The sequence below is a fragment of the Pelophylax lessonae genome, assembly GCF_965119305.1.
Source record: "Pelophylax lessonae genome assembly, chromosome: 4".
NCBI classification, from domain to species: domain Eukaryota; kingdom Metazoa; phylum Chordata; class Amphibia; order Anura; family Ranidae; genus Pelophylax; species Pelophylax lessonae.
The window spans coordinates 314,530,640-314,543,124 of record NC_138771.1 but is presented as its reverse complement, the minus strand read 5'-3'; positions in this window follow the sequence as shown (position 1 = coordinate 314,543,124).

Here is a 12,485-nt window from a genome sequence, read left to right as displayed (position 1 = left end):
CAGGTGATGGCATAGGCATGGCACAGGTGATGGCATAGGCATGGCACAGGTGATGGCACAGGTGATGGCATAGGCATGGCACAGGTGATGGCATAGGCATGGCACAGGTGATGGCATAGGGATGGCACAGGTGATGGCATAGGCATGGCACAGGCATGGCACAGGTGATGGCATAGGGATGGCACAGTTGATGGCATAGGGATGGCACAGGTGATGGCATAGGCATGGCACAGGTGATGGTACAGACCGGCTTCAATCACTTACCTTCTGACGGCGGCAGGATGGCGGGATTACGGGAACCGACACGAGCAGCGCCGTGGACGTCCTCCTCTTCAGTCTTCTGTCTTTAGTTCCGGTCCTGGCGGCAGGAAGGAGATGGGCGGTGACGGTGCGTGACTGACGCACGCACCGGCACCGCCCCCATTGCGAGTCAGCGATGTCCTGGATGATGATTGGTCCAGGCTGGAGACCGGACCAATCACAGCCAGGATATCACGAAGGCGGGGTGGCGCAGCGCTATTTGCTGCGCATAGTTACGCCCCCAGAAGGCAGCCAATCGGCGCCTTTTCTGGGTCGTAAACCCCACCCACCCCCCATATCCACCAGGCCGAGCGCATAGGCCTGCGAACCCAATTTTTTTTTTTTTTTTTCAAAACTTTATTATTTTTTTGTCATTTCTTTTCTTCTATTTTTTTTTTCTTTTTCTTTAGGGGGGGTCGGCGCTCCGGCGCCCCCTATGCACGGGCCGCCACTGGTTGCTAATGGTAACCCAGGGGAACCCGTATCCAGCAGCTCCCAAGGGAGTAGTGCTACATTTAAAAAAGCTGCAAACACAACAGTGAGATATTTTTAACCCTAAAATAATATATATACAACGTGTAAATAGATATACCGTTTACCGGTAAATACTTTCTGTTTTAAGAAGTCAATACTGTGTCTCAAAATACTTTGGAGATGGGCTATTTGGTTCCTTTTGTATATATATATACAACGCTTTTGCTCTATCAAAAATAATCAGTCAAAATTCAAAATAATAAAAATTAAATTCATAGTGCAAAATGGCCAAAGAAAGTAACAGTCCCATATAATTGAGGCTGAGAAGTGAATGATCCAAAAAGCCAAGATCGAAGATGGGCGAAGCAGCTTGGTCACGTTATCACGTCTCTGGGTAATGGAAGCGGACGCCATCTTCCCTGCCCAGTATTGTTTGTTTGAGACATGCATATAAATCTTTTATACATTGTGAGTAGCACTCATTTTTAATAAAGGATCTATCATAAGGTTTTACGCTATTTAATGTTTTTATCCATATGCATTGCACCTTTGGAGTCAGTGATATCTTTCCTCATATGTATGCCAAGGCATCGTTCCTGTGATTGATTTAAATTGGCTGGAGCAGTGATACAGGGAGAAAGTTCCCAAAAGCCTGTTTGACCTGCCTGGTTTCAGGCGGCCTTTAACTCTGGTAAGAAGACATCTTATCCGGGTGTTGATTGGCCTTATAGTGGAGGGAAGAAATTTCACCGCCACTTTTTGAGTTTTTTCATATTTTTTCGTGTGTTTTTGGACAATTAGGCGTCTTTTTCTGCTCGAAAGCTCCTTTCAAAAACGTGAGTTTTTGGGCATATGGAATTTTTCAGGGCCTATGCCTGAAAAAGCCATAATGTGCACGGACACATTGAATAACATGGAGGAGAGTTTCTAGGTAGAAAAAATAAGAGCACAAAAGCCTGTAGGAGCAGCTTATTTGAGCTGCAGTGTGCATGAGCCCAATACTGATTCAGTAATTTTTGGACAGAGGCAAAAAGGATGCAGTTTTAGTCTCGGTTCACACTTGGTCGCTCCGACTTCGGAGGCGACCTAAGAAGTCGCGTGCACCGCGACTTCGGCGCGACTTGCACGGACTTCATATAATGAATGTCTATGCAAGTCGCTTTGAGGTCGCCCCGAAGTAGTACAGGACCCTTTTTCTAAGTCGGAGCGACTTGTGTCGCTCCTATTAGAACGGGTCCTGTAGCACTGCATGGACCGCGACGGACCGCGACTTGTCAGGCTGACAAGTCGCCTGACAAGTCACGGTAGTGTGAATGGACACTTAGCAACTCTTTCTTTTTTTTTTTTAATTTGTGTATTGGCCCATTTTGGAGTCATTATAGCAATGACAGTGAATTTACTTGAAATAAGGGACATCAAGTGTGACCCAAAAGGGCACCATATAATATTCAGCAAATGTAATGCTACAGAAAGCTGTCAGAGACTGCAGACATGCAACAGAAGATGGTCAGAGACTATGGGCATGCTGCAAGGGCTGGTCAGAGACCGCAAACATGCTGCATGAGATAGTCAGAGACTAATAAAATGCAATAAGAGTTGTTGGAGACTGGGGACATGGTTCAGGAGACTGTCATGAACTGGAGACGAATTACACAAGACTGCTGGAGATTACAGATATTATTGCCCCCTGTACAAATTAATGATTTTACCACATTTGTGCTCCTCCTCTTAAAAAAGACCTGTACTATATTTATTATTTCCTTAGGCGTTTTCCTTTAGGAAAATATGAGGAAAAAAATGTAAAAAGAGAAAAGGGATGAACACAGAATAAAATAATATAGTGTGAAAGAAATAAAACAAAACAGCCAGTCTACACAATATTTTTCCTTCACTGGTTTTATTAAGCACCAAAACACAGACTACTGTCTTCAGGGAACCTGAGGGCTGCATACGTGCCACAGGGCCACAGGATAAGTATGAGGGCATCTCCAGAGCAGGAACGGACCATCACATGGACAAAATACATAAGTAGGGAAAGCTATTCTATTTAAAGATTCCTTCAAATGTATAGGAAATAACCTTTCTACTAACATTTGTTTCCATGGATCTCTCAAGCAGTCAAGCTTCATTGCTTTTACTATCTGTTTCCTACACTTACCAAGTCCCCCTTTCTGTGCATTTGCCTCCAGCTAAATGTCAGGAACATATATGTTAATCTTTATGAGCACTCCCTCCCCCTCAAAATATGTGGTTAATATGTTTCACTAAGCTAGCTTGACACGTTAGAATAAACTCAGGCAGAAGCTTTATCTGCCATTACAAGTGAAGATGAACAGATGTTGCTTGGTAGTCAAACATGTTTACATTCCACATTTGCCAGGAAGTGAAACCATTTCTATGACCCATGACCATACAGTCAAATCTAATTAACCCAACTTCCTTCTAACTACTACTAAGATGTTGTTTCTCTTCCAAGTGTTTCCTACGGCTGTTAAAACCTTCCTTCTCTAACCATTACACCCACTATTCATATATTAATGCTTCACACTTGACCAAGTTGCAAATAAAAATGCCCTGGATCAATCTCCAGCAGCAAGGTGAGGGTATAGACAACCCCACTTTTCAGAGGTTGCTGAGACCTCAAAGGTTGGAGCGGTCTGATTTTTAGAGGTGCTGTTTTAATTTGATTTTCCAATATCATTAGCCAGTGGTACACATTGAAGTGTTTTGTATACTGGTCAAGAGGCTGAGTATTTGAAAGCATACACCCAAATCTAAAAGACCCATACATTCAGTGCAAGGAATAGTTTTAAGATTTCAATTAAAGTGGAACTTCACTCTCTCAATCAACATTGACTATTTTTATTCCATATGCTGCTAGCATTAGTAAATAGTTAGGAAAGTATATCATGTTTACTGTACTTGTTTTAAACTTTTTTCATCCATTTCATCAGCTACTTCCTGGTTTCTAGGCAAATGATGCTATACATCCCAGGAGTCTTCAGGAGGTGAGGAGGGGCTTTCTCATGTAAACACACCCTCCTGTCTGCATGTCTGAGATAAGGGCAGATGGATTCTATGAAGTAACTGCTTCATGAATCATATGCCCTTACTTGAGATGGGCACGACCATAAATATTTAGTTTATTTATTTATTACAGGTATACTTATATAGTGCTGTCAATTTGCGCAGCACTTTACACACATATATTGTACATTTACATCAGTGCCTGCCCTTAGGGAGCTTACAATTTAAGGTCCCTAACCTCAAATTTATACATACAGTACACATACTAGGGCCAATTTATACAGGAGCCATTTAACCTACCAGCATGTATTTGGAGTGTGGGAGGAAACCAGAGACCCACACAGGCATAGGGAGAACATACAAACTCCAGGCAGGTAGTGTCGTGGACGTGATTTGAACTGACGACCCTAGTGCTGCTAACCAGTTAGCTACAAGCATGATTTTGACTCCATATATAGAAGGATCAGCATATTGTAGTCTATATACATTATTTTGAATATGTTTTGCCTCTGTTTAACCAACCTTTTTTAAAAAAAAAAAGTGTGTTGGGACCATTAAACCTTCTACTTTGTAAAACTTGAAAGTGTTATATATTGCATACAATTGCGTTTTACTGATTTGCAAGAAAAATCATTAGCAAAATTGCTATTTTATGTGAAATTAATTAATTGGCTTAATGTTCTTTTTCCTTAACCACTTAAGCCCCGGAAGATTTTACCCCCATTCCGACCAGGGGGTATTTTGCGATTCGGCACTGCGTGACTTTAACGGACAATTGCGCGGTCGTGCGACGCTGTACCTAAACGAATTTGGCGTCCTTTTTTTCCCACAAACAGAGCTTTCTTTTGGTGGTATTTGATCACCTGTGCGATTTTTTGATCACGCGCTATAAACAAAAAAAGAGCGTCAATTTTGCAAAAATAGCAATATTTTTCACATTTTTTTATATGAAATTCCCCAAAAAAAAAATTTAAAAATCAAAATTTTTTTACTTTTTCGGCCAATTTGTTTTATGCTACCTATGTTTGGTAAAAAAAATCGCAAAAAGCGTATTTTGATTGGTTTGCGCAAAAGTTATCGCGTTTACTAACAAAGGGAAAGATTTCTGTCATTTTTGTTGTTTTTTTTTTAACGTGTAATGGCGGCGATCTGCGATTTTTTTGCGGTACTGCGACATTGGGGCGGACAGATCGGACCCTTGACTGACATTTTTGACACTTTTGGGGTTACCAGTGACATTTCTACAGTAATCAGTGCTATATATATGCACTGTTACTGTAAAAATACACTGGTAGTGAAGGGGTTAACTTTATTTGGGAGGGAGGGGCTGTATGTATCCCTAGGGGCGTGCTTTCTACTGTGATTGGCTGGGGCTTGAGCTGTATGGACACTGATCAACGGATCTACATACTAGATCCGAGTGATCAGTATCCTAACAGCAAGGAGAATGACAGGCAGCTTGTTTACACAAGCTGCCTGACATTCTCCCTCTCCCCCGCCGATCGCCGAGTGACCGGCGGACATCGGGTCCGCCGGTCACACGCGCGGGGGGGGGTCCGTGACCACGCGGGAGCGGGAGCGCGCCTCCGGGGGCGCGCGCTCGCTCCCTAGACCCTCACAAGCTAGTGACGTAGCCCTACGTCACTTTGCCTGTGAGGGGCTGACTGCCGACGTAGATCGGCGTTAGGCAGTCGGCAAGTGGTTAAGCTAACTCAGTTAATGATCAGTGCACAACCTATGGCAATGCCGTGCTTTATTATACCCACTGTATATGCTTAAGTCTTTTGCCAGGGCCGGTGCCCGCACTGACTTCCCAGGGAACGAGCCAGGGCGGGCGCGCGCTCACCCGCTATTGGCTCACAAGGAAGTGACAGGCTAGTGACGTATGTATATATATATATATATATATACGTCACTTTGCCTGGCCGGGGCTGACCGCCGCCGTATATAGTCGTGCGGCGGTCGGCAACCGGTTAAGTTTTGGATAAAGTAGAGAGGGATAAATAGAGTTGTTTTTTTGATTGCTGTCTGTGCCCCTGTTAGGGAGATTCACCGTCTCTATAAGTCTTGTTTACTGTTATAAGTAAAAGAAAATCACAAATTTTAGGTTGTCACCAGAGCATGAATAGTGGAGAAAACTTCCAATGGGGAAACTAGTTCTGGCGTCCCTGTTGACAACCAGGAATCCCCTCACTTTGGAGAGATTTCCCCTTCCTGTTTTGGCTATGGAACAGGAAGTGAAGGAAAATCTCCCAGTGGGACACAAATGGGACCATTAAACCTTCTACTTTGTAAAACTTGAAAGTGTTATATATTGCATACAATTGCGTTTTACTGTTTTGCAAGAAAAATCATTAGCAAAATTGCTATTTTATGTGAAATTAATTAATTGGCTTAATGTTCTTTTTCCTTAAGCTAACTCAGTTAATGATCAGTGCACAACCTATGGCAATGCTGTGCTTTATTATACCCACTGTATATGCTTAAGTCTTTTGCCAGGGCCGGTGCCCGCACTGACTTCCCAGGGAACGAGCCAGGGCGGGCGCGCGCCTCCACGGGCGAGCGCTCACCCGCTATTGGCTCACAAGGAAGTGACAGGCTAGTGACGTATGTATATATATATATATATATATACGTCACTTTGCCTGGCCGGGGCTGACCGCCGCCGTATATAGTCGTGCGGCGGTTGGCAACCGGTTAAGTTTTGGATAAAGTAGAGAGGGATAAATAGAGTTGTTTTTTTATTGCTGTCTGTGCCCCTGTTAGGGAGATTCACCGTCTCTATTAGTCTTGTTTACTGTTATAAGTAAAAGAAAATCACAAAATTTAGGTTGTCACCAGAGCATGAATAGTGGAGAAAACTTCCAATGGGGAAACTAGTTCTGGCGTCCCTGTTGACAACCAGGAATTCCCTCACTTTGGAGAGATTTCCCCTTCCTGTTTTGGCTGTGGAACAGGAAGTGAAGGAAAATCTCCCAGTGGGACAAAAAATGGAGAAAAAACTGACAGGAGTTAACTGTCAAGTGTGAAAGGGGACATCTAAAATGATAATCGGGGCACTGATCATCAGTGTCCTGATTATCAATGCAGCCCAAACAGTGCCTCCTCATTGGTGCTGCCAATCAGTGCTGCTAGTTGATGTCCATCAGTGCTGCCAATCAGTGCCCATCAGTGCTGCCAATCAGTGCCTCCTCATCAGTGGCACCTATTAGTGTCCATCAGTGGCGCCTATTGGTGGCCGTCAGCGGCGCCTATCAGCCCACACACATGCTGCCTATTAGTGCCCATCCATGGCACCTTTTAGTGCCCATCAGTGCTGCCTATCAGTGCTTCCTCATCAGTGCAGCATATCAGTGCCCATCAGTGCTGCCTATTAGTGCCCATCAGTGCAGCCTCATCAGAAAAAGTTTTTTTTTTCCAAAATGTTTGTTTAGCAAAAAATAAAAAACCCAGCAGTGATTAAATACCAGCAAAAGAAAGCTCTATTTGTGTAAAAAAATGATAACAATTTTATATAGGTACAGTGCTGCATGACCGCGCAATTGTCATTCAAAGTGCGACAGCATTGAAAGTTGAAAATTGGCCTGGGCAGGAACGGGGTGAAAGGGCCCAATAGGCAAGTGGTTAAACCACACCAGAGAGTTCAGAGTCCTGGTGTAACATTTTAGCATCAATATCAATTTGACATGCAGCTATGTTGTGTTGTCACCTTTGCTAAATGTAGCTGTTACCCCTCACATTCAGAATGCCAAAAGGCTACACATGCACAGGTGAGCCAAAACAGTATTGTCTGCTGACAGGAAAGAGATGTGCTTTTTCAGATCTATATTAAACTCCTTCTGATGTGGGTACCAGTATTATTGATAATTAATTTTCTAAAACCCAAATGGTATTTCTATGGCTGAATTGAAAAACTTCCACCCAAAACGTAAACACGGGGAACTGTGCAGCCGTCAAAGGACAATTTCTGGAATGACAAACCAGACAAGTGTATAGATTTTGTATAGCCATGCCACTAATACAACTTGCTGCTTGCACTCTGAACAATGAGCTCCCCATTCAGTAAGATTCAACAATCTTCTTGTAACAGATTCACAGCTGCCAGCGCTGAACAGGTGTGCGCAGAGTAGACAGCAGGCACCAGTAGCTTCCTGGGTAACAGGACATGGATTCCATTCTCATGCAGTCACTATGTTACTCCTGGGACACTCAAGCAACAAGCTGGCCCAAAGACATGGGAATGTACAAAAGTTAATCATAGAAAGACGAGGGATAACAGTGCTTTTAATGAAGCCTAGCTTTCATCACCTCTGTTCTTTCCTCCTTGGGCACTTCAATCAACATTGGACCAACCTAGAAGATGCAGCAACAGGGATATTAACTGCAAAGCAAAAGAGCCAATATAACAAAATAAATAAGCTTCTTTATGGCTGTTTTAATTAAACAATTGAACCCTTTGAACACGAAATATAAAAATGATAGGGCTTGATGCAGTGGTATACCTTCACATTCTGGGGCAAATACAAGGCAGCCTCTTAAGACCTTTTCCACATCTTTGTATCTGGGGGCATTGTAAGGCCTCATGCACACTGCTGCTCCTAAACTAAATTTTAGGAGCTTAAGGATTCTTTCACACGGGCGTTCCGTATGTCCGTATATCATCCCATCTGTTTGCGGTTGATATATGGACATAATGCATGTCAATGGGATTGCGGATGTCAGCGGATGACCATCCGCTGACATCCGATTTGCATCCTTTCAGTTCTGTTCTGTTTTTTGGAACAGAACAGAACCCTATTTTTCTTCCGTTTAAAGAACGGAAAGGACGCAAAATCGGATTTCATCGGTGTCATCCGCTGACATCCGCAATCCCACAGACATACATACCATCCCAAACGGATGGGATGATATGCGGACATACGGACCGGATGACACAAGTGTCACCCGTGTCCGTAAAAAAAAAAAAGTGACTGAACGGACTACAAAAACGGAGCGCCTGTGTGAAAGGGGCCTTAGGGTGTTTTTTTGCCAAAGCACCTGAACGCAATTAAATATAATCCTTATAATGCACACATAGGCTTTTACCAGAGTTCAGGAGAAGCAGAGTTTAGTGGGAGTCAAAGCTCCTTGGAAGAATTGCGTTCAGGAAAGAAGCTTAGGGTATAAAAAACTCCAAAACGTGTCTAAAAGCCTCTAAATGCATTTAAACGTGCTTAAATGCTAAAAACATTTAAAAAGCGGAAAAAAAAAATGTGTAGCACCAATAAAGTGCAAAAATACTTATATGGTAACAGCAAGAAGAAAAAAATCCAAAAAGAAATAGTAAATAGGTCCCACAGTGTTCATAATGTAAAGAATACAATCAATGAAGTGACAACAGTACAGTGAAGACTCTTCTTAAAGTGCATAAAGGTCCAGCCACCGACATCAAGTAAAATCAACACTCACCAAAAGGCATGGCTACCATTACAGCAGCATATGCCAATGCAATCAACCACCTGTAAAGGCACCTTTAGCTGTACTCCAACTAGAATAAAGAAAAGCTAAGCATGAGCCCACACAAATCTTCAATAGTTTATTAACGGATAAAATCAAAATACTTGAAAGCAATGTGTTTAAAAGTCAGTAGGCTCACATAGAAAGGACCATGCATGGCGTGACATCAGCACCAGATTCTTCGCGCTGACGCATTTCGTCCAATAGGACGTTATCAAGGGGTCTTGATACGTTATCATGACCCCTTAATGATGTCCGATTGGATGAAACGCATTTGGGTGGAGATTTCTGGAGCTGACATCACGCAGCTGAACGGTCACAGGTTGGCACTGGGTTTCAATGTGAGTCTACTGGCTTCTTAACACATTGTTTTTAAGTACTTTGATTTTATCCATTAATAAACCTTCTACACTATTGGAGATTTTTGTGGACTCGTGGTGAGCTTTAGAAGAAGAGTCTTCACAAATACTGAGTCACTTCATAGATTGTATTCTTCACATTATGAACACTGTGGAACTTATATACCACTGTATATAAAACAGGAATGGTTTTACAGGTAAAGGTCACTGACGATTTTTTTCCTACTCATCTTTTCTGACAGTTTTTCACTAGTTTTGTATTTGGCTAGGGTCAGTGTTACTACTGGTAGCATGAGGCGATACCTGGACCCCATAAAGGTTGCACAGGTAGTACAACACCTCCAGGGTGGCACATCAATACCTGCCACTGCCAGAAGGTTTGCTGTGTCTCCCAGCACAGTCTCAAGAGGATGGAGGAGATTCCAGTAAACAGGTAGTTACTCTAGGAGAGCTTGACAGGGCTGTAGAAGGTCCTTAACCCATCAGAAGGACTGGTATCTGCTCCCTTGTGCAAGAAGGAACAAGATGAGCACTGCCAGTACCCTAAAAAGTGACCTCTAGCAGGCCACTGGTGTGAATTTCTCTGACCAAACAATCAGAAACAGACTTATAGAAACATAGAAACATAGAATGTGTCGGCAGATAAGAATGATTTGGCCCATCTAGTCTGCCCAATATATCTGAATCCTATGAATAGTCCCTGGCCCTATCTTATAGGAAGGATAGCCTTATGCCTATCCCATGCATGCTTAAACTCCTTCACTGTATTTGCAGCTACCACTTCTGCAGGAAGGTTATTCCATGCATCCACTACTCTCTCAGTAAAGTAATACTTCCTCATATTACTTTTAAACCTTTGCCCCTCTAGTTTAAAACGGTGTCCTCTTGTGGTAGTTTTTCTTCTTTTAAATATGCTCTCCTCCTTTACCGAGTTGATTCCCTTTATGTATTTAAAAGTTTCTATCATATCCCCTCTGTCTCTTCTTTCTTCCAAGCTATACATGTTAAGGTCCTTTAACCTTTCCTGGTAAGTTTTTTCCTGCAATCCATGTACTAGTTTAGTAGCTCTTCTCTGAACTCTCTGTAGAGTATCTATATCCTTCTGGAGATATGGCCTCCAGTACTGCGCACAATACTCCAAGTGAGGTCTCACCAGTGTTCTGTACAGCGGCATAAGCACTTCTCTCTTTCTACTGCTTATACCTCTCCCTATACATCCAAGCATTCTGCTGGCATTTCGTGCTGCTCTATTACATTGTCCTCCCACCTTTAAGTCTTCTGAAATAATTACTCCTAAATCCCTTTCCTCAGATACTGAGGTCAGGACTGTGTCAAATATTCTATATTCTGCCCTTGGGTTTTTACGCCCCAGGTGCATTATCTTGCACTTATCCACATTAAATTTCAGTTGCCAGAGTTCTGACCATTCTTCTAGTTTTCCTAAATCCTTTTCCATTTGGCATTTCCCTCCAGGAACATCAGCCCTGTTACATATCTTTGTGTCATCAGCAAAAAGACAAACCTTACCATTGAAGCCTTTTGCAATATCACTTATGAAGATATTAAACAAAATTGGTCCCAGTACAGATCCCTGAGGTACCCCACTGGTAACATGACCTTGTTCTGAATGTTCTCCATTGACTACAACCCTCTGTTGTCTGTCACTCAGCCACTGCCTAATCCACTCAACAATATGGGAGTCCATGCTCAATGACTGTAATTTATTGATAAGTCTTCTATGTGGGACAGTGTCAAAAGCCTTACTAAAATCTAGATATGCAATGTCTACTGCACCTCCACCGTCTATTATTTTAGTCACCCAGTCAAAAAAATCTATAAGATTTGTTTGACATGATCTCCCTGAAGTAAACCCATGTTGTTTTTCATCTTGCAATCCATGGAATTTAAGATGTTCCACAATTCTATCCTTTAATAGGGTTTCCATTAATTTGCCTACTATTGATGTCAGACTCACTGGTCTATAGTTGCTCGATTCCTCCCTACTACCTTTTTTGTGAATGGGCACGACATTTTCCAATTTCCAATCTTCCGGGACGACTCCTGTTACTAATGATTGGTTAAATAAATCTGTTAATGGTTTTGCCAGCTCACCACTAAGCTCTTTTAATAATTTTGGGTGTATCTCATCAGGACCCTGTGACTTATTTGTCTTCACTTTAGACAGCAATCTTAGAACGTCTTCCTCTGTAAAGACACATGCATCAAACGATTCATTAGTCATCCTTTCAAGTGGAGGTCCTTCTTCTTTTTCTTCTGTAAAAACTGAACAGAAGTATTCATCAAGGCAGTCGGCTAGCCCTTTATTCTCTTCTACATACCTTCCGTCCTTTGTTTTTAATTTAGTTATTCCTTGTTTTAATTTCCTTTTTTCATTTATATATCTGAAGAATGTCTTATCCCCCTTTTTCATAGACTGAGCTAGTTTTTCTTCTGCCTGCGCTTTAGAAGTTCTTATAACTTGCTTGGCCTTTTTCTGCCTAATCTTGTAGATTTCCTTATCTTCATTGCTCTGGGTTTTTTTATAATTACAAAATGCTAGCTTTTTATTTTTAATGATTTGGGCCACTTCTGCTGAGTACCACAGTGGTCTCTTCCTTTTTTTGCTTTTACTGACAAGTCTAATGCAATTTTCTGTTGCCTTCAATAGTGCACCTTTTAAGTAGTCCCATTTCTCCTGGACTCCATGTAATCCGTTCCAGTCTGATAAGGACTCATTTATGACTAATTTCATTTTTGAAAAGTCTGTTTTTCTAAAATCTAAAACTTTTGTTTTTGTGTGGTGTGATTCTTTCACAGTTCTTATATTAA